The 27,411-nt window shown below is 34.0% G+C and overlaps 1 long non-coding RNA gene and 1 pseudogene across 21 annotated transcripts in view; one reads left to right on the top strand and one right to left on the bottom strand.

Moving 5' to 3' along the window:
- The first annotated feature begins 335 nt into the window (after positions 1 to 335).
- The window catches only part of LOC148623895 (uncharacterized), a 79,748-nt gene continuing 52,672 nt past the window's right edge, over positions 336 to 27,411 (top strand). The window contains exons 1-13 of one of the 21 annotated variants that reach the window (XR_015919565.1): positions 609 to 924; positions 4,970 to 5,115; positions 6,109 to 6,279; positions 6,842 to 6,978; positions 8,423 to 8,537; positions 10,568 to 10,686; positions 15,697 to 15,887; positions 16,576 to 16,685; positions 17,713 to 17,777; positions 18,157 to 18,184; positions 19,037 to 19,136; positions 19,927 to 20,056; positions 21,511 to 24,116. This is a non-coding gene — a long non-coding RNA (uncharacterized LOC148623895). The other 20 variants (XR_015919571.1, XR_015919570.1, XR_015919567.1 and 17 more) reach the window with 20 other exon arrangements.
- Positions 3,739 to 7,461, bottom strand: LOC148623896 (uncharacterized; annotated as a pseudogene).

The raw sequence follows: 27,411 nt of genomic DNA, 5'->3' as shown, positions 1-27,411 counted from the left end.
GCAGAGGACGCTTGCAACTGAAGAAAAAACTGTGTCCAATGCCTTCTCTTCATTAATTTGCTACACGTACTATATATGTAACAAGTGTCGTAGAAAGCCTAGCGTTTGAACATTCACAACCGTATTCATGTAAAAATATGTGACGTCGCCGAAGCAAAGTTTGACGTTACCAAAAAAAAAGACCGAAATAAAAGTATTCCCACTTTAAGAGAGCATGAAGGGTTCACGAATTCCGCTGCCAAGTGATTTTTTATATCGTTGGATAGCCACCACAGTTGATAAATATATATATATATATATATATATATATATATATATATGCGCCCTGGCCGTTTTGGGCGAATACGATATTTTCCGACGTTAGTAGAATTTGTTTGGTCGAAAATATTGATTAAGTTATGAGGCATTTTTTTAATATCGGAGGTTATATAGTGTAATTTTTTGCTGGTCAATCGATTGGTCAGTTGTATTTTAAGTTTAATTTGATGAAAAAAAAATTCTCCCCATCAAATTTCGCCCTTATTATATAATACTCAAGTGAAAAAAGTTGTTTTGAAACATGGATATGTTGGGGGAACCAGGAAAAGAGGTTCATTTTTAGGGTAAGTGTAATACATTATCAACAGCAGCATTTTCGTTGAGATTTTACCACCATTTCAATAAAGAAAGACACTTATTCAAAGGATTGAAGAGCAAAATTTTCTCATGAAAAATTCTACGATTATTTGGGACTTGAATGTTCCACAACAGAACCTCGAACGATAGCCACACCCATATGCGTTTTTTTTTTCTGACTGTTATCCGAACATAAGTCATTCCAAACAGGTAACCATCCTTTTGCTATAAGGAATTTATCGGACCTTTTCATAATTAAGGATAATTAAGACCCGAGACGATTTGAATGTGTAATGGCAGTACAGGCAGGTAATCAAGTCAAATAAACCTTATTTAAAGTCGATAAATCAAACAGGAAATATAAGCTCTGTACAACTTTTGAAATCGTCATAGTGTAATTTTTGCTGACTTACAAAATGTACACTGCTCTCGCAGATTCATCAGCGGTAAGACCTCACTAACCTACATTCAAAACAAGGACGTCCATTTTAAAAACATTTCAGGTCATTTTGTATTGGTCCAAATTTCCTCTGACACTGCAACCCTCTTCTTTTTATTTGGATATTGATATGTCGGGTTGGGGTCAGAATGATGTGCCATACAAAAAGTTGGAGAAACAGTGGTACCGCGGAGTACCGCCCTTCAACTGCTTGTATTTGTAACAACTTTCAAGAATCAAGTTGAAATTGTGCATGTCATATCTACCTAGTTTGATTCCAGGATCATTTTCCTGTATGCTGATACCAAATTTGCTACAAAAATTACCTTTTTTTTTGAAGTTTTGATCATTTTCCATTTGAGACCCAGTTTTGTTGACATTTAAATGTTTTAAAATTTTTGAACCGTAAAAGAGAGCATGTTACTTTTGGAACGGAAGGGTAGTACACACGTGAGTTTTCTGTGGAATTTTGAAATATTCTGTTAGATTCCAGTCTTAAAAATCGTTTCTGCTCTGTTCCTTCCATAATGTAATTCTTGTAGTTAATTTGGTATTAGCATACAGGAAAATGATTCCAGAATCAAAGAGTAATCAAGGGAACCAAGGTTATATTGGTAATAAAAAGAATGTAATCTAGGGACAAAGACTAGATATGGAAAACAGACATTCACAACAAAGAACATAGAGCAGTGTGGAAAACAACCGCTCGCCAAATACGAGTAGATGTGTATTTTGGCGAGTTCTCATTTGCTTACACTCGTCAATTTGGCGACCATCAATTGATTGGCAAGGTCCAAGGAAAGTTAACCAGCCAACAGGTTACTTAGTAAAACATCCCTTAACATCATACATTATAAATATGTTCCCTTCATTTTAAGAAGTTTAGCTTGAATATTTCAAGTGAATTTTGGCATGATATGCACAATTTTATTGACTTGTAAAGCATTGTTTACGATCTGCCATTTTAATTTCTGGTAAATGGGATGCGCCAAAACCTAGGCGACGGTCCTGATCTCGTATTAGTATTTAAACGAAATTATCTTGGTAATTTAAGATTTGTTACCTTGCAAATTAGTTGTTTATTGCTAAAATAAAAATGAACAAGAAATGGAGTACTTATTTTGTTACTGTAAAGTACTTGAAAAACTTAAATGGGAGGGTATATTCGAAAATGGAAAAGTTTTTGATAAATTTAAAAACAAATGAAAAGATAGTTGCAGAAAGACAGGAGATAGTCAAATCCAAGAGAAACAAGATGATAGTACAGAAAAAAAAAAAGAAAATGTGGGTAGTTGAATTTATATTTGACTAGCAAGATCAATATTCCACTAGCCAGAATGGCAAGTTGGGTAAAAATGGTTTCTCACACTGATAGAGTAACTAAAATCATACATACTAAGTAACAAAAGCAAGTGAAAAACTCGGACTCCACTAAAAATTGGGAGCATGGACCAGGTGCACCAGTAGGGTAAGCGTCCTCTGCTTTTCTAGAAACACCTGCGGAGTTGCTCATAAAAAGTCAAGTCTGGGTAGACAAAAGAGGAAAGGAAAACTATGACCCGTTGAATAAATCAGTTTTCATGGTGCAGATGGATACACCATAACGATCCACGAACTAGGTAGGTGTGACATGCACAATTTCAACTTGAAAGTCATTGCAAGCGGTTGAAGGGCTGTACTCTGTGGTACCGCTGAATCTCCAATTTTTTGTATAACACATCGTTCTGACCCAACCCTACATATCAATATCCAAATGAAAAAGAGGAGAGTTGCAGGGTCAGAGGAAATATGGACTAATTTTGTATGTGGACCATATTAGCTAAAGGATTGATTTAGAGATAAGCCTCTTGGTGACCTGAGGCCAAGCCCTCCAATATGGATTATGGTTATCTTAATTTCCATTGCCTCTTTTTCTCTAGGCAATGTTAAAACGCAAGGGTGTTAAGATACTGATAGTGATAGGAATTTTTTGCTAAGGAGAAGAACGCTTCATTGATTTTCCAGTTGTCTGAATGACAGGACAGTATTAAAGGGATGGCATTTTTTTTACAAGAAAACAATCGAATGCCATCATACTTGCATTGATATGTTGTGGTTCATACACTACATGAAATTAATTTTCAAACTACATAGGTACCCTATGGAAAATGCATTACTAATAATTGCGCTCTTGTATCCTATAGAGAATGTGTACTATCACATTCACTTTTTTTCTTCATCACTGTTTTTTGGTGCTTAGCTTTCCTGCAAACTCTGTGGTGACTTTGATCATTCTTTTTTTTTCAAAATTGATGCTTTTTGGGCTGATATTGAGAAAAAGTTTTTCAAAAAGGCTATTTTAATGGGCAATGAGAAGGGATGCATTGAATGGATAGGGGCACGGAAGTCCAAGTCAGGTTATGGGGTCCTAGTAGTGAAATGGCCTGATCGAGAGGGCAAAAGGGAGACTGCACACAGGCTTTCCTACATGATAAGGCATAGGATCACAAGGGATGATTTTCAAAAATCTTTTAATGACAAAGAGTGCAGCCATATCTGCCATGAGAAACTGTGTGTCAAGCCAGACCACATAGCCATATAACAACATGAGTTTAACCAGGAGAGAATTCACTGCAAAAGTCAAGGCCTCTGCTCAAAATCACACAAACCATATTGTTTAATATTTCATTTTATTAATATAAAAACTATTTTCTAACAGAAATTCTCCTTTTCTTTTTTTTACACTGTAGGAATGGTCTGTGTGTTTGTTTCGAGAAGAAGGTTTCTGTTCTTTTTCACTTTTCAGTAGCGAGTTTTTCTCATACGCAATAATTTCACTTAATTTTTCATACAGTTTCAGTGATGTCACTAAGTTTTTAAGTAGCTGGCTAATTAGATAAAGTAGGTGGCGAACCCGCCCATTATGGCAGGGGGTCCGGGGGCCGCTCGCGGCCCCCATAAGCTCTGGGGTAAATGGTGCAATATCCTGCATTCTAGGGCTCTCCTGGGCCATTGTACAGGACAATAAGATTACAATTTTTATACAAGTTTCTGTTTGTTAAGCCTAAAAAATGTGATATTTTTTAAAAATTTTGAACAAATTGTTTATTATTGAAAAGTTCCCCATTGCATAGACCCTTCTTTTTTCCACTTAAGACAAGTGACAACAAAGTAATTATAAATAATTTGAGCTTTTAATTATTTTTTTTTTCTAAATTGTTTTGCTAACTAGCATAATTAACCACTCCCATATCAATCTTTTCTCTCATTACATGCTTGAACCATCAATCGATCCAATCTTGTTGAAAATTTTGTTTTGACAAAAATGGCACTTGTCATACCCAATGACCTTGCTAGTATTTTATCGAATTAAAATAAGATATTAAATATCATCAATAATATGATTGTTAATTTATATCTACCATTGTCACTGTCTGTCTTTTTGGCCTTAGCTGGCCCTGGTGACAAACAACTACAGATAGATGATTGTCCCTGTGTCACAGGCTTTGACCTTTTACGGCCCGACATGTTGCTTTTTGCTGACCGGAAACGAAGTATTTTTAGTTCAGTAAAAATAAGAAAGTCTATATTTAGAAACAGGGAAAAAACGCGGATTATTTATTTTAGCAACCGAACAATACATTAAAGTCACACCGATGCGTCATTCAAGTGCAATCTTTAATATTTGTGGATGAATATTGTCAGTATATTATATAAAGAGGGTCTTGAAGAATATTTCATGAATTTTATTTTTGTGGGGTACGAAAGTAGCCGGCGACGTTTGAAAGAGTAGGTGGCGATTTTTGCCGGCTGCTGGCTTCTAATGACATCCCTGAGTTTGTACAGTTTTTCACGTTTTTCACCTCTATATTTCTTGTATTCCATTGTTTGCTTATGCTGCTTTTGTAAAATGTCTAATTTCTGCACACTTTTTAGAGCCTGGTAAGCTGTACTCCCAACTGGAATGTCACAGTGTAAGGCACTACACAACTCAAGGATGGATTCACCTGGACCAAGATTTACACTATGGATGGCTGAGTGTGCCCTTCCAGAATAGTTCTTTTTGTACATTACATTTGAAGGTAAGGAACGCCTTATGCTACGATTCACACCCTCGACAAAGTCAGTGTTCATATTAAGCCTGGTCTTCTCAAGTGCTTTTGGTCCGAGGCACTTATTTACTGCGATACGAATAAAATCCATGTTTTCATGGGTATGCATGATTTTGAATGTCTTTGGTAGTAGACTTCTCTTCTTGAGCCACTCACTCTTGCCACATACAAAAGAATGTTTCTTGCATAAGTCATGTTTTCCCATGTAGCACCGTATAACTGCATCAACTGTATGAGACATCTTTGATTTAACTCTTTTAAAATTTCCTCCGAATTGCTTAGTACATACAGCAACTTCAGAATTGCACCTTTCAGTTAAGTCTGTTGCAAAGTTATTCAGTAGCTTTTGGCATTGCTTTTGTGTCCGTGCTGGTATGATTTTTAGGAGACTTTTGTCTTTTTCCACACTTTTCCGCATATTTTCCGACAAATGCCTGGTATCAATGAAATGCTGAGGCTCAGTTTTTGATTTTCCCTCCTCATACAAATCAACTGCAGCTCTGTAAGCTGAACTGTCTGGGTCAGTAACTAAATAGTCTACTTCTATGTTGTCTTTTAAAAGGTCTTCAAGGCACTCCCTGGCCCATGCATATTCATCACCAATGCTCTTCACCATTGGAATATTAGCACTGCATTCATCAGTACATTCAGACTGGAGTTGGCCTGAGTCAAAAATCAATATCGAAGAAGAATGCTCTGAACAGAGCTTATTTTTGTCAACCAAATTAACAATTTTATGGTTTTTTGTTACATTTTCAGCTGATTAGCTTGTTGGAACGGTGTGCGTCCAATTCCTGGGTTGGGTCTGTTGCTGTACATGCCATCCATTTGAACACTAATACATCTTGGATTTTTCTTTCCTCGGAGGCGGTTTATTTCAACTAATTCTTCCCTTCTTCTTTTCATGTCTTTTTTTACAACTTGTACAATGTTTTTATATACTTTATTTGTCCTTCTTTGCAGGCTAGAGGCTGCTGGAGTTGAGATATTGCCACTTAGAAAGATTTTGCACAAGCTTGTAGGACAAATTGGAGTCTGACTCAGGCCAACTAGTACACCAGTTGTTAGTTTTGAGGGTTTTCTACCCGGTCTGCCGGTTTCAAGTTCCTCATACTGTGTATACATCTTCGAAAAGTATTTAAACGATGCGCAAATAAGTCGAAATCTTGATGAGAAACCTCTTTTTTCTTCTATGTCCAAATCGTATAGTAAAATACCATCACAGTCTGGACTTTTCATCATATGCTCTCTAAATGCGCAATTCCACATGTTTTCTGACTTGTAAAGGCACAGCACTCTGTGGGAATCAGAATTCAACCTGAAAATAAGAGAAGAAACCATATTTTATGTCCTACTAACACTAAAGTTATTTCTATATTCAAATGCAATTTACAGTTATCTCCCCCTTAATTTTAATATTTTTTTTTAATGGAGCATTTATGTACATTTGGCTGATATCTAGTTGATTTTTTCCTACTTTATAACTTAAATAAAGGTTAATTACTATACAAAGTGCAAGAATTTGTGTTCTTGGAAATAAATTAGCAAGTTTTAAGGAAAAACTGAATAGTTTGAAAATTGTGCACATATGGCATATATTGTTTATTTTTTTTTTTTTAATCTACATTAATAAGCTGTTTGATTGTAAGTTAATTACATTATTTATTATTACATGTCCTACCTTTTTTTTTTTTAGCTCCTTTCTTAGATTTCCTAGCAACAGGAACAGATTTAGATTTTGGTCGCAGTAACTGGGCCGCACAACTGGACCGCTCTGCCTTCTCCTCAGGATCAGTGTATGGATCATTAACAACCAGTTCATGAGTTTTCCTTGTAAGTCTAATGTATTTAGGTGTTTCTAAGTCACTTTTCACTGTTGAAAGTTTAGTCCTTGCTTTTTTGTGAGGTAAATTCCCAGATTTAAATGTGTATTTATTTCCTTTTTTGAATCCTGACATTTTATAAATTTGAAATGTTGACTCTGTTAATTTAGCATTGATAAGTGTTGATGTGCTCTGATGCAACTTTATTTTATACACTTGTTTTGCAGTACAGGTTGATGTGAAAAGTTCAGTCTTTGCACTATTTACAGGATAAACAACAGGTGCCCCCCCTTCAAACATATAAAATTCTTCAAAGATGCCATTTGATGATCTCATGGCTCTTCTATAGTTATTATGATGACAAGCAAAATTTGTTGCTGTCATTCTGGTACCTCTTATCACCAACGATTAAAAATTACATGATAAAGTTAGAAAGTGGATCTTCATTTCACTTAATTTAGAAAGTTTTGAACCTTTTTTCCATTTTTTTTGTATTTTTACTATTAAAAGGGTAGATTCTACCCTTAATAAATTTAGATTTCAACTTGTACATGCATAAAAGGAGTATTGCTTAAAGTGTTGGAAAACATAAGTGAGAATAATTTCTAAGATATTTTAACAAGAAATTTTCCATTTTTAATTTTTGATTTTTGCTTTCTGTGGAAATTTTTCAGCACTGGCCGCAAACTCGCACTCCAACCTAAAAAGGGAATATCTCGACTAAACTTTAACAGATTTTCACCTAACTTGGTTTCTGTACTTGTGTTAAGATGTGCTTTATAAATGCGAACTTGAGTACTGATTCTTAACCGCTTCATGTTTTGATAGGATACAAATGCGCAATTATTTGTTTACATTCTACCGGGAACTTTTTTACTCCAACATGGTACTGAGTACTGAATACAAGGTGGTACCTGATTGGTTGGATATGGCTTGAAATTTATTTTCATTTCAAAACTTACCCATTTATGATTGATTTTATTTTGGTAATAATTAATAATTTGTTATAGGGTTGAAATGATTTCTCATAAATGAAATCTAGGTGCTTCATTTTTTTCCAGTGTATTTTGTGCTGAATTTTCAAGAGTCCATAACAACTGAAATTTCGATCAACTTTTGCCGCATGACCATATACTTTTTTTTTTATGCAAATAAAAAGTATGCTTTTCTAGTTTTAGGAACTGAAACCCATTTTCTGCTAATTTGTGTGGTTTTGTTGAAATTAATTTTCAAACTACATAGGTACCCTATGGAAAATGCATTACGAATAATTGTACTCTTGTATCCTATTGCAGTTCTCGATGGATGATGGGAATATTTTACACATATCATGTAACATAAACAAAATTCAGACACAGCTGACAGCTGCAAATAAGACAATGATTGCCTTTCCTATCATGGAAAAGCTATGCTTTGATGTGGATAATACATTTGGAGTTATATTTTTTTCCCAGGCGAGGTAGGTTCTTGACAACAGCAACAGTGGAACAACGGAGATACACGTACCTGTACATACATCCATGTGTTTCCTGAAGTTTTTAAAAATCACATTCACTGTTTGAAATAAATGTAAGTAAAAAAAAATAGGAAAAGGCTTGAAAACTATCAGAAAAGATGAATTTATTTTTACAAAACGTAATCTTAACCTTATTATATATATATTCATCCAATAACAGTAGAGGCTAAAAACCACTAATTCCACTTCCCATAGGCTTCTATGCTAATTTCACAATATTCAATGGCTTCTCTGGACTTTACCTTAACTTTAACCTGCAGAGGACTATATATCAGCATGATTCTACATATGCCAGCTCACAATCCTCTGAATGGCATGTGGGGTTAGCTGACTTGCAGTGCAGTACTGGTCACCGGAAGTGAAGTGTCTATAAATAGCATGGGAAATCCCAGTGTTTTCACAAGATAGGGGTATATTTAGAAATCATTATGGAGATTAGGCTTCACATCACAAGAAGCAAAATGCACCTATAAAATGTACAGAAATGTTTTTCCTTTCAGAAACTGTTTAAATTTTTTAAATGAGATGAGAACTTTTTTCACAGCACTATGAGGAACAGGGGTAATTTCTGCGTAGAACTATTTTTGCGTACGTTCCAAATGCTCATTGGTTGAATTGGTGGTCTGTAACCTAAATAGAGCAGTCTACATATGAAGATACATGTATATATATTAAATTAAACCTTGTTCAGACGCATATTATGTGACAGGATAAATAGTAGTTATGCAAGGGAGAGTGTACATTTGTATTACTTGTACAGGGCACAATGACCAGTTTAGTTTATTTACATATATGTACAAATGTGTATTAATTCCTACATGTATCAATGAAAAATCATGTGGAGTAGATGTAAGATAGAAATAATGTCAATTGTTAATAAATAGACCAAGAATTAGTTTGCAATTCTAACTATTGCTTGTCTTCTCTGTTTGTCCAAACTTTAAAAGTTTTATAGAATTTTATTATCCAACATAAAATGTATAGAAATGCCCATCATTTACAACTGGTAGTTACGATTTGGAAATTCCTACAGCCGGTCACTAGGAAATCACAGCCATGCATTACTAATTTTAGTATGGGGCATTAATAGTTTTTCTTACCTTTAATAAGTGACAACTTTAAGTAAGAGTGATCTAATTCAATTACATGTAATTAGATTAGGAGATTTAAATTTGTTGAAAGATGGTACTGGAACTGAGTATATTGAATTATTAGGTATGTTTAATCTTGTACTAGAGATTAATTATTATTTTCTTTTTTTTTTGGGGGGGGGGGTGATTATTAGAAACAACACCATCATGATTTATTTTCATAAATATTTGATTCATCGAGATACAGACTTATTTCAAATTAAGGTGAAATCATATGTTTCAGTAATAGATATAAAGTTGGTTAAAAAAAGTATCAATGCAAAGGTTTTTCCATATTGGCCCTGTAATATGCCCTTTTTATTAATAGCCTCGGATGGCTGTAATGGCCATTATTAATACCTCGGGCATGTAACAGGGCCAATACAGAAAAAGCCATACATTAATACTATATTAACATGATGCCCTTATTGTTTGCCTTGTGCAGTCAAATATGGTAAGATGCCCTTATTGTTTGCCTTGTGCAGTCAAATATGGTAAATACATGTAGATTTGTGATATTAAATATCTGAAATCTACACATTTCATCTTCAGTGCTCTTAGTAATAACACAAATTGTATGTCTTTAAATGACATGAAATGTAAATACTTAATATGAGTTTGAATTAAAAAAAAATATGATAATATCTTGAAAACTATAATAGATAGAATGAAACTTTTGATTGACGAAATGATCCTCATGATATGCCCTAACAAAGTCTTCATGGAGTCATACTTGTCCAACACCATTTTGTTACAGTTATTGCAATTGAAAGCAAAAATTTAAACAGATGAGGGATTTTGGCTCCTGGGAGCCTCTTGTTTATATGTTCCAGGCTCATCCAGTATTGAGTCATAAGTTGTAAAATTCCTGATTGTAGAAACAATTCTTAACTTTTTTTCATTTTTTGTGTCTTTTGTTTATCATATTCATATTTCTCATTTTGTCTTTTCAGCTTGGTGACTGGATACAAATTTGTCGGAAGTGGCAAGATTCCCCTGGTCCATGATTAATCCTGCTTGCACTTGTAGTCAGACAGTAGTTTGAATTAATAGGAGCAGAACAGATCCTCAGGTGAGTGGATTCTTTTGGATCTGACTTTCCATAGCCTCGGTTTACAGCCTCACACTTAAGTGTCACTGTCCCAAAACGAGTCTTAACGAAGTTTGTCCGACCAAATCTAATGTTGATTATATTACACCCAAGTCTCTTATCATCCTCTGTCATGTACAAGCATTTTGCTTCCACATCTGGCATAAAGTCTTTGCCCCAGTGATCTTGCTCAGTACCTTTACATACATAGGAGTATGATTTGTACTTTTCTAAACAATGTCTTGTATAACACGCAATGATACTATCTGTTGCATAGCTAAATCTGTTTACAAGTTTGTTCATATCTCTTGCAAACTCCCTAAGACTAAGAGCGAAGTTGAACCCTTTGTGCAGCTGTTGCTTAAGTCAAAAGCAAATCGTTTTTTTTTTTTAGCATTGTGCAATCTGTTTTAGTTACAAACTGTAGCATCATTTCATTAAATTTAGCATTGTCACAGTCTCGCATTTGTGATTTGGCTAAGTATCTGGTGTCGCGACGGTTCTCAGGTATGATAATTAAATTTTCTTCTTGTTTCCGGCTAAATCGTCTGAACGTATGACTATCACCATCTGTTGTTAATTGTCCAAATATAAATGGTCATTTAGCATATCACCCAGTATTTCAAAATACCTCTCTTCATTGCCTATTGTAGCACTCCATTTCATGTTGGCTGAACAGTTACCAGGATAGCCTGGGCACTCTGGATCTCGTCCAAGTGATCTTAGATTGCTTGCTGTCTTACAAAGTATGTTTGCATCATGAAACTATAAGTTTCTTCTTTACTGTTACATTTCTGCTAGTGAGCTTCTAGCTTGGGTAGAAGGCTGAAACTGTGTTGTTCTATGGTGACAAGAATTTTTTTTGTATTGTGTGTCAGTTTCAGCTAGTATAGGTGTGTTTTCTGGGAACCCATATCTTCAAAGTGCCATTTTTAGCTCGCCTGGCCAAAGGCCATATGTGCTATTGCCATCACTTGGAGGCATCATGAAACTATAAGTTTCTTCTTTACTGTTACATTTCTGCTAGTGAGCTTCTAGCTTGGGTAGAAGGCTGAAACTGTGTTGTTCTATGGTGACAAGAATTTTTTTGTATTGTGTGTCAGTTTCAGCTAGTATAGGTGTGTTTTCTGGGAACCCATATCTTCAAAGTTCCATTTTTAGCTCGCCTGGCCAAAGGCCATATGTGCTATTGCCATCACTTGGAGTCCGTCGTACTTGTCCGTCGTCGTTAAACAATTTTTCAAAACTCTTCTCCTCTCACACTACTTGACCAATTGGTACCAAACTTTGTATGAATATTCTTTGGGGTATCCTGCATAGAATTGAAGTGGGGATTTTTGATCCATCAAAAAAAAAGGCCTCCGTTACTAAAAATAGAACATAGGGGTCAGACAGTAGTTTTTTGCAAATATCTCCAAAACTGTAGGTTTAGCTGATTTAAAAAAATTTTATTTTCATATGATAAGCCATGTTGGAGTTATTGCTCTTTTTCAATGTTTTTTCCTATTTTTAATGTTATTTCTTTAAAAAATCTTCTCCTTTGACACTGCTTGACCAGTTGGTACCCAACTTCTAATGAGTGTTCTTTGGGGTATCCTGCATAGAACTGATGTGGGGATTTTTGATCCATAAAAAAAATGGTCCACGTTAATAAAAATAGAACAAAGGGGTTAGACAGTAGTTTTTCACATATATCTCCAAAACCATTAGGTTTAGCCAAATTCTTTCAAAATATGATACGATCCTTATTTGTAGGACTACAAAAGTCTTCAGGCATAAGAGTTGTTAGATGCCTCCTTATAAGAGTTATTGCCCTTGACAGGGGAAAATGACAGGTTTTTATTTTTTCAGTTTTCAGCCAATGTCTTGAAAACTATGATAGATTTTAACTTTCATTTGCTGAAATGATACTTATGATAAGTCCTATCAAAGTTTTCTTGAGTCAAAATTGTTGGGGAATTTCTTGTTTAATTTATTGCCCTTGAAAGGCAAAATTCAACCAGGTGAGCGATTCAGGCTCCTAGGAGCCTCTGGTTTTCAGTGACTTGGCCACTGTTGACCCTGATTTGATCAGACTACACACAGTCTGATGATAGAGTTGCCAGTGCCCTTGTTGACTTTATGGATTGGCGTATGGATTCAACTGGAAAAATTTCTCGCATAGTTTATATTTGCTGGTACAGTACTTCTAATAGCGTGATTACGGGGCTCAACTTATATGTAGCAAGCATCACTTTATCTAGGCGGTAGTTTATAATTTGTTGTAAAACATGTTTGGACTTCTCATTTGATTCAATTTCAAAATTTCCCTGCTTTAAGTAAGCATTTTTTTCAATCCAAGTCTTAGATTTCTTAATTTTTGAACATGCAAATAAATAAAGTTAACATTTTGAATGGTTACCACAGGAACAGTTCACTATGATACTATGGCATCAGTAACATATGATAGTTTTGATAGAGCCCCATCAGGAATTTTGTAGTGTCATGTATTCTGCTTGTCACCTTGCTGCTATGTCAGAAGCAAACAGCCCATGGAGGTGTTTTTTTGGGGGGGTTTTCAAGCGAGCTGGCATTATATCACACACACTTGACAGATTTGTCACATACTTCCTATGGTTGGCTGACATGGGTCTTTTGTTGAGGTAATGTACTGGTTCAGTTGAAGTAAGACCTTTGTTGACCATGCTTTCTGCAGCATTATATGCACTACTGTCTGGATCTGTGGTTACTTCATTAAGCTCAAACCCATCTCGCAGTTCTTGCCCAGGCTTGTTCATTTCCAATACTGTCTTGCATGTTAATTTAGTTTTTAGCTCACTTGGCCAAAGGCCATGTGAGCTTTTGCCATCACTTGGCGTCCGTCGTCCGTCCGTCCGTCCGTCGTCCGTCCGTAAACTTTTACATTTCAATCTTCTTCTCTGAAACCACAGGGCCAAATAAAACCAAACTTGACACAAATGTTCACTGGTATGAGGGGATGAAAGTTTGTGATTTTGGTGCCGATCGGAAATTCAAGATGGCCGCCACCGAGGATCTTAGTTTAACATTGGACCCTATGGGAGAAACATGTAAAAATCTTCTTCTCGGAAACCACTTGACCAAATTAAACAAAACTTGACACAAATGTTCACTTTTATGAAGGGATGTAAGTTTGTGATTTTGGTGCCAATCGGAAATTCAAAATGGCCGCCACTGAGGATCTTACTTTAACATTGGACCCTATGAGAAAAACATGTAAAAATCTTTTTCTCGGAAACCGCTTGACCAAATGAAACAAAACTGGAAACAAATGATCGTTGGCATGAGGAGATGAAAGCTTGTGATTCTTTTGCCATTTCAAAATGGCTGCCACTGTGGATCTTAACTTAACCAAAGTTTCCGCTCGAGAAAATATACATCTAGAGGTCGCCACATGATCTTCAACAAGTGGGAAATTTCCTCCATGTAGCAAGCTCTAAATTGCCCCAATAAAAACAAAGTGGATAAATCAGTGAACACAATACTGAAGGGGGCTGGAGGGGGTCTGATCCCGGAATCCCGACTTTATTTTTACTAAATCCCGAAATCCCGAACAACAAAGGAACTTAAAAACTGCTAAAATCCCGATTCCCGGTGGATTTATTTCCGGAAATCCCGGGCTTAATTCTTAGAAATCCCGAAATCCTGAGCTTAAAAACCTCTGATCCCAGCATCCCGAAAAAGGTCCGGCCCTTCCTCAATACTATATCAGTTTATCATTTATGGTAAGAAACTAAAATGTTTTAAAAAAAGACAACTACATGCCAGCGACTATATTTCCTGCCTTGGGACAGGCGCAAACAATATGCAGCGGGGTTAAACTAGTTTTGTTGGATCCAAACCCTCCCCCTCTATATGGTCAAAGGCTAAAATAAATACAAAGTTAGACACACAGTAAAAATCAACCTGAAATATATCCAATTCATTAGAAAAGTACCTCAACAATTATTAACAATAACATAGAAGACAAACAAATGAGGTATAAACAATGAATGCTCGCAGTTACTGAAAGCAAGCTCAGGACACAAATAAGGATGACAAATCTTCAAGCCTCCCAACACAAAAAATATCAGTTACAAAACTTCCAAAGGATTTAGAACTGCAACATCATAGACTATGTTGGTCTAGCAAGAAGTTGTGCAATGACTAAAATGATAAAATATGAATGATTAAGTTATAATGTAATGATCTAATAAGAGTATCAATATTTTTTCCTACAAAGACAAGATTTAATGATCTGACAACAATGTCGAATTTATATCCTTTATGAATCAGTCTATTTAAATAATTCTTAAGATTTGATGGACATTGTTTGCATTTATGTGCCTTGTAAACTATATTTCCATACAAAACTGGATGTGAAATGCCTAGTTTAATAAGATTAGTTTTTTAGCAAAGTAATCATGTTGGAGGCTAAGAAACGCTGTGTTTTGCAGACATTTCATGGATTCCGCAAAACAATGGCAATTTCTGCATTTTTAAAGGCCTGGTTCCGGATTTTAGTATGTTGGGGTTGCAAACTATGCATTATGTCCCCTTTCCAACCTGTCCCATGCAATAATTCCTGTTTACCAATGCTTTAAATTGCAAGAAAATCTTCATCTAAGGAAAATTCCTTGTAAATTTACGCAAAATTATATGAAATATTTAGCAAGTAATTAAACCAGATGAGCGATACAGGCTCACGTGAGCCTCTGGTTTACTGTATGCTTTTTCTTTTTTATGAGCACAGCTTTGATTTTTGATTTGTGGCTACAACATAATGTTTGAATGTTTCATTGTCAGTTACAGAGAAGTTAGACTGTGTTGCTAGTTGGAATGGCGTTTTTCCAATACCTTAATATATTCTGCTGATATAGATTCCATCGGCCTGGACATTTTTTGTCTTAGGATCCTAGCCATGTAGTCTTTTCACCCTTTTTACCTTTTCTCTCTGCATTTTCATGTCTTCATTTTTCTTTTCTGTTATTTTAGCCACTTAATTTGATCTATACTGCATACCTGATACAGATGGAGGGGGGATATTTGATGCCATACAAACTTGATGGTAACTTGATGTACCTATTGGTGTGTGTTGAAGACCCACTTGCCTGCCTACATTTACATGTATTTTGGCTGCACGACGACCGTGCTTGTTGCTTTCAACGTCTTCGTACAAGTTAAAGGTTTTTGATTTGTATTTGCACTTAGTACACTTTGCCACTTCTGTTCAAGCTGAATCCCATTTCTGTTCTTTCAATAAATCCTGTCTAAGTAACCTTTTTACTTCGGTGACATTTGTATGTGCTCCCTAAATACTTTATTCTACATGTCACTATTTTTTCCTATTGTTACAGTTCTATTTGTCTTTCTTTCAGATCTGTAGGCACAAATAAAAGTTTTTACTATAAATTTCCTTCTAATTCAATTTTAGAAAGGATTTATTTTTCATATAATCAATCAGTTGAAAAATGGTCTATTTAATTACCTCCCTTGTTTTCATTATTTTTTTTATCATGCACCATTTACATCATATGCTCATATTTCTGTTTTCCATATCTACTTTTTATAGTAATTTCATAACTGTATTTCTTGACAGTGAATAAAAATAAAAGTTTTATGTAGGTTTCTCTTGTTTTTAGGGATTTCAAAAAAAAAATGGGGGGGGGGGGCTATTTTCATGTGTTCTACCATAGACATTTGAAAAACTCCAAAACTCTCTATTTTACATGTATTGAAAAACTTTCTTTTTTTACATGTATAAATATGGCTTTCATATATCAAAGTACTTCTGAATAACTTATTTAGTTAGATTAATGTAAAGATTTGTCTTGTGCAGTCTTAATTTTATTCTCAGCACATTTTCTACTTCAGTCTTAGCTGCCTGATTTGTACACAACAACTGCATAGATGTCATGGAGACTGGAATTTCTGTTGAATGTTTGCTTGTTGGAGATTTAGTCACAAGATCATATTCATCCAGTGTTAGTTTCACAAAATTAGTCACTTGTATTTCATATACTTCAGAATTTGTATGTGTAAGCCCTTTATTGTGGGGTGTGTTTCCATTCCTAAACTTGTATTTTTTCAAGTGAACAGCATAGTGTCCCTTTTTTAAAATTTTGTCATGAAATTACATTGTAAAATTCTAGAAACAATATTTGATTATCATTACCAGATATTCTTGTGCCTTTTTTTTGGTTAAGTGGTTTTCTTCAAGAAATCAACAGAATTTTTTTTAAATTGAAAAGTCAGGGGTTGAAAATTCCTAAAGCCCGATGCCCAGGACTAAAAAAAATGCCTCGGGACTTGTCGTTTTTCAATGAAATAAGTCTGTCGGGCATGGCAAATCTAAAAAAAATAGAACTAATTTTTGAAAGATTTCGTTGTCATTATTTGGACCATGTTTCTTGATCTATTCCCTGACCTATAAATAGTAATAACTTTATTTTTAGAATGGGTATTTACTAGATCGATCTATTGATTAGTCATTCTCAAGTCTGAATCACACCTGCGCTTGATCAGACACATTTTTTGACATGCTACAAATTTTATTAATCAAGCGCTGGAATGATAAAGATCAAATTTTGTTGATAATTTTTTGAGGATAAGATCGTTGCTCAATTATAATTTCACGGTTAAAAAAAATGCAGAAATGGAAAGCTGATGACAAGGCATCAGATGTGGAGATTGAATCAATTGACACTGTGTCTTCTTCCCTGCAAACCTAGAATTATACATAAGAATATCAGATAACAAAATTGCATTTATATTGATTGGGACTTGACATAACATTGTTCGGGCTTAGTGTACAAAAGATGAAAAAGTCCAGGGCTCGGGTCTTCCCAAAAAAATGTTCAACCCCTGAAAGTTTTGCTGAATAATATAAAATTTACTCTGGCCACAAGTGGAGGCAAGATACTAAATAAAGCATAATATTTGGTCTTTGAATATAAAAATGAGTAATTTACTGAAAAATATTTAGGTTTGATGGAATTTGTTCCCTTATAGGTATAAAACCACTAAATATTCATGAGATCAACAAGCACTGCCCATTTTGGGGAGAAAAATTTGAGGTAAGGAAATGAGTGCCAGAACTTAGACCATTGAATAACACTGCTTGGTTTGAATTTTTTTCTTACAGTACTTTCATTTTTCTAGTAATTTTTATTTTTTTTTTTTTTCTAGAACTGAAATATTTTTTTTCACCAAAGATCTAAAGAATAGGGATGTCCTGTATAGAAACACAGTGCTGAAATACATTGTTTACAAACAAGCCATGTGAATTGCCAAAAAGTTCTGCATGACCATATAGTTTGACAGCGGCATAAGATGAAACTATATATCTTTTTATCTAAACAATATATGAAAAATCCAGGTTTTGAATGGTAAAAAAATATGGGTGTTGATTTTGTGATGGCTAAGCATAGAAAGTAATGGGAGTTTTTTTTTCAGAATTTATACCTATAAAGGAGAATGTTTGGTAAGGACCCTTTTTTGCCTCTTAATTTGGGCTTTTTTGAAAATTTGATTATCTGATTTCTAAGTAATAGCAGTATAGTAAAATGGTGGCAAACACTGAATTTAAGATGTTTTTGACAAGATTTATGATTTTATTCCAGAAATAACAGTGTGCATTTATGAGACTTTTACAAAAACCTTGAACATTTCTGCAATTTTTACGGTGATTTTTGTGTGGAGCAGAAGTTGCCACACATCTGTTGACTCAAGATATTTTTACACGAGTTGTAACTGACAATTATACACAAAATATATGAAGCAAGAGATTCAACATGCATGTGGCCATTGTTCAAAGAGTAATAAACTACACAAAATTTGGTGTTTTCCAGCCTTTTTAACAGATTTTTCCAATCTCGGTCAAGTTTGAAGGGCTTATATGTTCAAATTATTACCATAAACCAATCAAATCAACTATAGAACACATTAAAGAGCTTGAGAAACAATATTAGAGTTTTTTCATGTAGACTTTGTTTTTGAGGCCAAATTTTGCCCTTAACAAACCAACTTCTTTGTCGGCTACAACCTTATTTCCCATGGAAGTTATAAAAAAAACTTGTAAGGTATTTCAAAACATATCACATTTACTCAAGATTTTTTTTAAAAATTTATCGCAAACTTTGCCTATAGTAATAGGTACAAGTATTGTATTGATATTCTTGAGCGGGTCTACGTCAAAACATGGAGGCTAATAAAATAGTCAGAGTTCCTTTTATGTTTTTTTTTTTTTAAACAGCTGCATGTAATTTTTGACTTGAATTTTGGCCATATTTAAAGATGTATCCAAGTAGATAAAATGTGTGATTTTTATATACAGATTCAAAGACAGGAAAGAGGAGGTATGTCCAGTTGATAAGGAGTACTGCAGCACAACACCACCAAAGTGAAAGTAGAAAACATGTGCTTTTGACTTTAAGGTTTGACAGTTTCCCAATCTTTGTGGATTGGTCTAGGTTTTTTAAGTTAAAATCAAATTTCTTGAAACATTCTATATGCATGAAAGTTGTACATGTATCATAATTCAAGATATTGATCATTACAATATAATTACAAATTAACATATCAATGATATAATTGATACACACTTTTTATATAACATCATAAGCAACATAAAATTATGGATAAAATAATAATAAATCATCATGGATACGAGACTAACTAATTACCTCACTTATGTTACATTCCTTATGCATTTCTTCCTCTCTGATAATTTCAATAGAAGAATTTGTTTTTTCCTACCTACTGACCTAAGCTTTAAATCATTGGGTTGAGAAACAGCAAACAAACATATTTTTGTGTTTGGGCTGATATAGAATTTTTCTGTGTATGTGTGCACACTTACATTTGAAAGTAAAAATCACTCACCTAATGCATTTTTGCTATTCTTAATTGATATTTTTTCTAAAAATAATATATATTTTTGAGGATTTTGGTCACTTAATATCAAATTTATTCATGTTTGCCATGTTGTAGAACAATTTTAATGCAAATTTCTATTATGACGAATATTGTAGTTGTTGACAGGTCTGGAATATCTTCTTTTATCATACTTTAGTGATATTTCTTGCAGTAAACCATAAATTGTTCATGATTCAGTCTGAGGCCTAATTTGCATAGCATAATGCATAGAATTTCAAGTATTGTGGTATAATTTTGGCAAATTGTGTTTTATTTCATGTATTAAAAGTAATTATCTGTTTTTTATAGGATCAAGCAATCAATGATAGATGTCAGTTGCCAGGTTGTTTAGGTTAAACTGAACAACTGTGCCCTGCAGCAGCACCATAGGTTTATGTATTTGGAAACTGTTTGGAAATGACATTCTTAAGAGATTTTTGTAAGCATTTTTATTTGTTAGCATATAAAGCACAATCAAATTGTGTAGTTAAAATGTTGATTTTCTACTTTTCCAGAAAAAAGAACTGCATTTTAGTAAAAAATGTGTTTTTCATTGCTTAATTTACCTAGTAGGTTAGAAAGCAAGAGATGAATAAAATAAGTAAATTTTACAGTTTTGTTTATGTATTGGGGATATGTTTTTTATAAGAAATACACTTCTTTATCAAACTAATGATGAGAGAGTTCAAGGATTATAGTGGAAACTAAAAGAATGTAATTCAGAGACAAAGACAGGCATGGATAACTGACACACAACCAAGAATAAAAAATCACTGAAATATTATACAGCAGTCCCCCTTTCTAGGGCCCCTCATTTGAAAGACCACTCCTTTCTCCTGGCCATATTTCTCTTGCATTAACTCTTTTATATACTAATTAACCCCTTTTTGAAGGCCACCTTTTTTCGGCCAAAAATATCCTTTGTCCTCTCAAAAACAACCATGCTGTTGTTTATTGACAACTTTGATAACAATGATAAACCAGAAGTTTGAGACCGGATGTTCAATAGTTTGACCTGAAAGGTTAAAGTTACACTTCTGTGATTGCACAATTGGTAAACAAAGATGACATCTGTTAAAAAAAAATGAAAGTGTTGACACTCGAAAACAAAGTTAAAGTCATTAAATTAACTGAAAAGGGTCACAGTTTGAGGAAGCTGGCGGCAGATTTTAAGGTGTGTAAAATGCAAATTCAAAATATTATTTGGAAAAAGGAGAACATTTTAATTATGAAAACAGTCTGACATCAGTTCATTTTTCAAAGTAAATCTGATACAATGTACACGTTCAAGTTCTTTTAATGAATGCATCTTATGTTTAAATACATTGTTATATTTTAATGTGTCATACTTGCATTTTAAACAGATAATAAAAGGCATTTTAATATTCATAAAACATGTAACAGACATTATCTGGATTATACATAAAGGTCCTACAAAAGAAAAGCAAATCTGTTACATAAGGAACATTTTGTATATATTTTCAGCCATTTTGATTTTCAGATCAATTCCTTTATAGAGACCACCCCTTTTGTAAAGCCTCTTTTATGTTGCAAATGGGTTGTTCTCTCAAGAGTGGGACTACTGTACATGCAAGGTAAAACAGAAGTAAATAAGCATCTAAGACTCCACAAAAACTGGAAGCATAACCATAGTGCACTGATATGGTAAGCATCCTCTGTTTTTCTAGCAACACCCGCTCAGTTGCTCATAAAAAGTCAATTCAGGGAAGAAGAAAAAAGAAAGAAAAACTATTGGCATTTTGTACAAATAAGTATTCATTGTGCAGATGGATTCACTACAAGTTCATGACAGCCATAAGTAATATGGTTTTATTTTGTTCAGTTTTCATTATTTATGGATTGAACTGCATTGAATTTATTTCTTTTTTTCAGGAGGGAAAAAAGCTGTCTTCCTTGATGTGTTCAGTGATTGTAATATTCCCAGACAAGGGTCAAACTATAGTATTAGACCTTTGTAAATATTTATTTGTGTCATAAAATGGATGTATTTTTTTGAAAAAAAAAAAAAACACTTTTCCTATTTGTTCACCCAGGGGAATGGAGGAAAAATAGCATTTATTTTCCAGCATTAGGTTGATCAGTCACGTACCCTGTTCAAATGAAAGGAAGAAGAACTTTGGAATAACAGATTGGTATACTGACACAGTTTGTAATGAGCATTTTTCTCTCAGATTTTTAAGGATAGAAGTTAGGTTTATTTTATTTTAGAAAATACATAGAATATGAAATTTTGATAGATTGCATATTACAAATGAGTGTGGAAAAAAAAAACTGCTGAACTTCTGGTACCTTTAAACTTCTGTATGAATGGCGATTCATGTCACAATAAGGATATTTCTATAACGATGCTTTTTAGCTCACTTGGGGTCCGTCGTCGTCGTGGACAAATTTTAAAATATCTTCTCCTCTGAAACTACTAAACTGACAGGTTTTAAACTTTGCATGATTATTCCTTAGGGTGTTTTGCACAAAATGATCGTTGGGATTTTTGATCATTGAAAAAACATGGCTGCTGTTACTAAAAATAGAACATAGGGGTCAGATTGCAGTTTTTTGCAAACAACTCAAAAATCGTTGCCTTTAGCAAATATCTGGCACGAATAAAATTTTTCAGCATCATGAGATGGACCTATGCCAAAATTTTCAAAATGATTGGTCAACTGATGTAGGAGTTACAGCCTCGGAAACAGATTTTTTTTGGATTTTTTGCATGTGCAACTTTGAAAATCTATTCAAAATCTATTGGACAGAATTCAATGAAATTTGGCATTTATGTTTCTTAGGGTATTCCACACAAAATGGTTGTTGGTATTGTTGATTCATGAAAAAATATTGCCGCCGTTACTAAAAATAGAACATAGGTTCAGATGGCAATTTTTTGCAAATAACTCAAAAATCGTTGCCTTTAGCAAATTTCTGTCTGGGTAATATTGTTTAGCATTATGAGACAGACCTATGACCAAAATTTTCAAAACGATTGGTCATACGGCCCCTGAAACAGTTTTTTTTATATTTTCGCATATGCAACTTTGAAAATCTGCTTCTCAAAATCCATTTTACAGAATTCAATGACAGTTAGCATACATGTTCCTTAGGGTATCCCACACAAATTGACCGTTCGGATTAAGACGGGTTTTTGAAAAAAAAAAAAAAAAATTGTTGCCTTTAGCAAAATTCTGGTTCAGGCCATGAAAATGCTATGAAAAGCATTTCCTGCATTTGACAATTTAGTTGATTTTAACTTAGCCTGTCTCATTCCTCAAGTTTTTCAAATAAGGAAATGGTTAACCAGGTGAGCGATTCAGGCTCTCTTGAGCCTCTAGTTTCTTTCGTGATAGTTTTAACTACTTACTGGAATTAACATTAAATTAATTGGTAGTAGCATTTGTTTAAAGTATTACAACACTTTGAGGGAATGGGGTTATTTATATAATTTAAAGTATGTTTCTCGCAAGTATCATGATACTTGATAATTGTGTAATGATAATAGTTGAAAGTATTTGTATTCCACTTATTTTAGATAAATTGAAAAAATATATGTTGCCATTCCCCTATCTTTTACCTTTACTTTTGAACAACACTTACCAAAATCCATCCAGGTTTTTTTTTAAACCCTTAGCAAAGTTACCCTATTTTCAACAAAGAAATTTGAGCAAATTGACCAATAAGTGGTCAAATACCAATGGCAGTGTTTTCAGTTAGTCCTTCGATAGGCCTCAAAGTTATTTAACTCTAATGTCTTAAAGTGAATTAATTTGTCAATCCAAATTATTTGGCCATTTCTGTTACACTAAAAAATAACATCAGAAGGAGAAAGAAGACTTTGCCTTAATTGTAGTCATACACAAATCAAAGTAGTTCTATCCCCAGGTGGCACTAAAAAGTTCAGTTAAATATCACTAGAAAATAAACAACAAAAATCTTCTAGTAATTTTGTGTGAAGCGAAGAGCTGAGAAAAGAAATAATGGTAAAAATTTAAACCATTTAAATAACTGTAATTTTAGAATCTGATCATACATCGATTTCTAACTGTAGGTCAAGGTCTGTTGTATCCTTTATCTCAAAGTTTTTTTTGTTTTTTTTTTTTGGGGGGGGGCATAGATGCTATGTATCAAATATTAAATCAGGAATTTTAAAGATGATACGTCACTTATATAGTGGAAACTGAAATTAAAGGTTCTAGCTAAACGATATTCTTTCTTTCGAATCAGATCAGCTATAAAGTCGGCCTCATAAGAGTGATGAAATAGGTCAGCTAGTAGAAGAGCACAATTTGTTCCCACTGGAATGCCCACCATTTGTTGAAAAATGCGTCCACCACAGTGGACATATATGTGTTAAACTTTCATGTACCAACTTAGAAGTACCTATACAAGGGAAACTCGTATTAAATTACGGAAATCAAATTGTCTACAGACTCCAACTACACACCTTTAACATAATACATCCAAATGTGTTTTGCAGTCGTATAAAATTGGTAAGTCTAAGTAATTCACTAACTGAAAAATGGACTTAATTATGTAAAAAAAATAACCTTAATTTGTCTCCTTATCAACCAAAAAATAAGGCATGTGTAACATAATTCAGTAGGTAATCTTGAAATAATATTCAATTTCTTATTTTATGTAATATGAAGAGTAAATATTTGATACAAAATGGCTTGCTTAATGGCTTAGACTGTTTTTGTTTGAAGGTTGTAGCTTATGACTATTCCTCAAATTCAAATCGCTGTTTAAATCTAAGTGACGCGTAATGTCAAATATAGTTCACTTAACCTAGAAAACCTGGGAGGGAAAATGTTGTATACTAATCTAGCCATTCAAATATTGTGTTATTGTTTAAATCAGAAGGATACATCATGCGTCTGTTCTTAAGAAAGCTTTTTTTTTTTTTTTTTTTTTTTTTTTTTTTTTTTTTTTTTTAAAGGCACATACCTAGAAAGTTGTGATATGTAATTAAAGCGGTGAAAAATTGAACAATATCAAGGATCTTGAATGGATACAAATGTTACCCTTCTATACATCCATTAAATCATTCATTTCCCTCACACCTTTTTCGAAACCTACACTTCACATGGTCATATTACTTGGAATCATACTTCCCTTACCAAAATATGCACATCACATCTGATGCAAACTGCACTCTTTGCTTTGTTATAGTCCGTGAAATAACACTTTCCGGTCAAAACCCATTCATGCTCATAACGTCTGATGCGGACCCTGCGCTTAAAATGGCCGTTTGTCCGAAAAACTACCCAAAACCAAAATATAGCCTGGTTATGTAATCTGATGCGAATTGTATGCTTGACATGTCCAAACTCTTTTAAACAGATGATTCGAAGCCTACTCTTCACATAGCCAATACTACTAACATTGCACTTTCCTTACCAAAGTATGCTCATCATATCAGATCCCAACTGTACCTTTAACATTGCCATAGTCCGTGAAATAGCACTTTCGAGTCGGAACTCATTCATGCTCATTACATCTGATGCGGACTGTAGTCTTAACATGGCCGTATGACAGAAACACTACCCAAACAATTGCATGCTTATCACATCATATAATAATTTTACATGGCCCAACTGTTTCAAAAATTTTATTCTTGCTAAAATCATACATGCTCATCACTAAAAATGCCAACCGTTTTCTTAATAAGGCCAAAGGACTTAAAATATAATTTTCCTAACAATTACGTACACGATCATCACATCTGACGGAAACCGTACCCCTGACATGCCCGTATGACAGAAAATCTACCCAAAAATGCATGCATATCACATCATATAAGAATTGAACGCCTAACATGGCCAAACTTTCAAATAACTTATTCCTGCTAAAATCATATATGCACATAACTTTAGATGTCGACCGTTTTCTTAATATGGCCAAAGTACTTGAAATATCATTTTCCTACCCAAAATCATTAATGCTCATCACAATTGATGCGTACAGTTCTCCTTTAAATAGCCATTATACAATTCCAAAGATAACAATACTGTGTGAAATATCCCTTTCGTACCTTAATTCTCCATACTAATCACATATGATGCGAACTGAACTCTTAACATGGTCATACTATCTGAAAAAGCACATTCTTACTAGAATCATACATGCTCATCACATCTGATTTGATATGTAACCTAAGTATGACCATGCTACTTCAAATAGCATTTTCCTACTTTGATCATACATGCTCATCATATCTAATTCGTACTGTATTCTTGATATTTCCTTACGACTCAAAATAACAATTTCCTGCCAATAACATACATGATCATCACATCTGACGGAAACGGTACCCCTGACATGCCCGTAAGACAGAAAAACTACCGAAAAATGCATGCTTATCACATCATAAAAGAATTATACGGCTATCATGGCCAAACTGTTTCAAATATTTGATTCCTGCTAAAATCATACGTGCCCATAATTTAAGACGCCAACCGTTTTCTTAACATGGTCAAAGTAGTTGAAATATCATTTTCCTTACCAAAATCAAAAATGCTCATGGTAATTGATGCGTAGAGATCTCACTAAAATAGCCATTTTACAATACCAAAGAGAGTTATACTGTGTAAAATGCAATTTTCGTACCTTAATTCTCTATACCAATCACATATGATGTGAACTGTACCCTTAACATGATCATACTACTTGAAATGGCACATTCTAACCAGAATAGAATAGGCTTATCACATCAGATTTGATATGTACCCTAAATATGACCATACTACTTCAAATAGCACTTTCCTACCTAGAACACACATGCTCATCATATCTGATTCATACTGTATTCTTAATATTACCTTACGACTCGAAATAACATTTTCCTATCAATAACGTACATGATCATGACATCTGACGGAAACCGAACCCCTGACATGTATGTATAACAGAAATCTTCACAAAAAATGTATGCTTATCTTATCATAAAAGAATTGTATTCCTAACATGGCCAAACAGTTTCAAATAACTTATTCCTGCTGAAGTCATACATGCCCATAATTTAAGACGCCAACCGTTTTCTTAATATGACAAAAGTACTTTAAATATTATTTTCCTACCCAAAATCAATAATGCTCATGACAATTGATGCGTACTGTTCTCACTTAAATAGCCATTATACAATTCCAAAGATAGCAATACTGTGTGAAATACCATTTCTCGTACCTTAATTCTCCATACTAATCACATATGATGCGATCTGTACTGTTAACATGATCATACTGCTTCAAATAGTACATTCTTTCAAGAATAAAATAGGCTTATCACATCAGATTTGATATGTACCATAAATATGACCATTCTACTTTAAATAGCATTTTCCTACTTAAATCATAAAGGGTCATCTTATCTGATTCGTACTATATTCTTAATATGACCTTACGACTCGAAATAACATTTTCCTACCAATAACGTACTTGATGACCGCATGTGACGCAAACCGTACCCCTGACATGCCCGTATGACAGAAAAACTACCCACAAATGCATGCTTATCACATCATATAAGAAGTCTACGCCTAACATGGCCAAACTGTTTCAAATAACTTATTCCTACGAATATCATATAAGCCGATAATTTAAGATGCCAAACGTTTTCTTAATATGGCCAAAGTACTAGAAATATCATTTTCCTACCCAAAACCAATAATGCCCATGACAATTGATGCATACTCTTCTCACTTAAATAGCCATTATACAATTCCAAAGATAACAATACTTTGGTGTGAAATACCCTATATATGACCGTACTACTTGAAATAGCACT

The sequence above is a fragment of the Perna viridis genome, chromosome 2 (genome assembly GCF_037379345.1).
Source record: "Perna viridis isolate PV_CMFRI_1.1 ecotype Kerala chromosome 2, ASM3737934v1, whole genome shotgun sequence".
Classification (NCBI taxonomy): domain Eukaryota; kingdom Metazoa; phylum Mollusca; class Bivalvia; order Mytilida; family Mytilidae; genus Perna; species Perna viridis.
The sequence above is the reverse complement of the archived record's forward strand: the minus strand, read 5'-3'. Positions and strand labels throughout refer to the sequence as shown.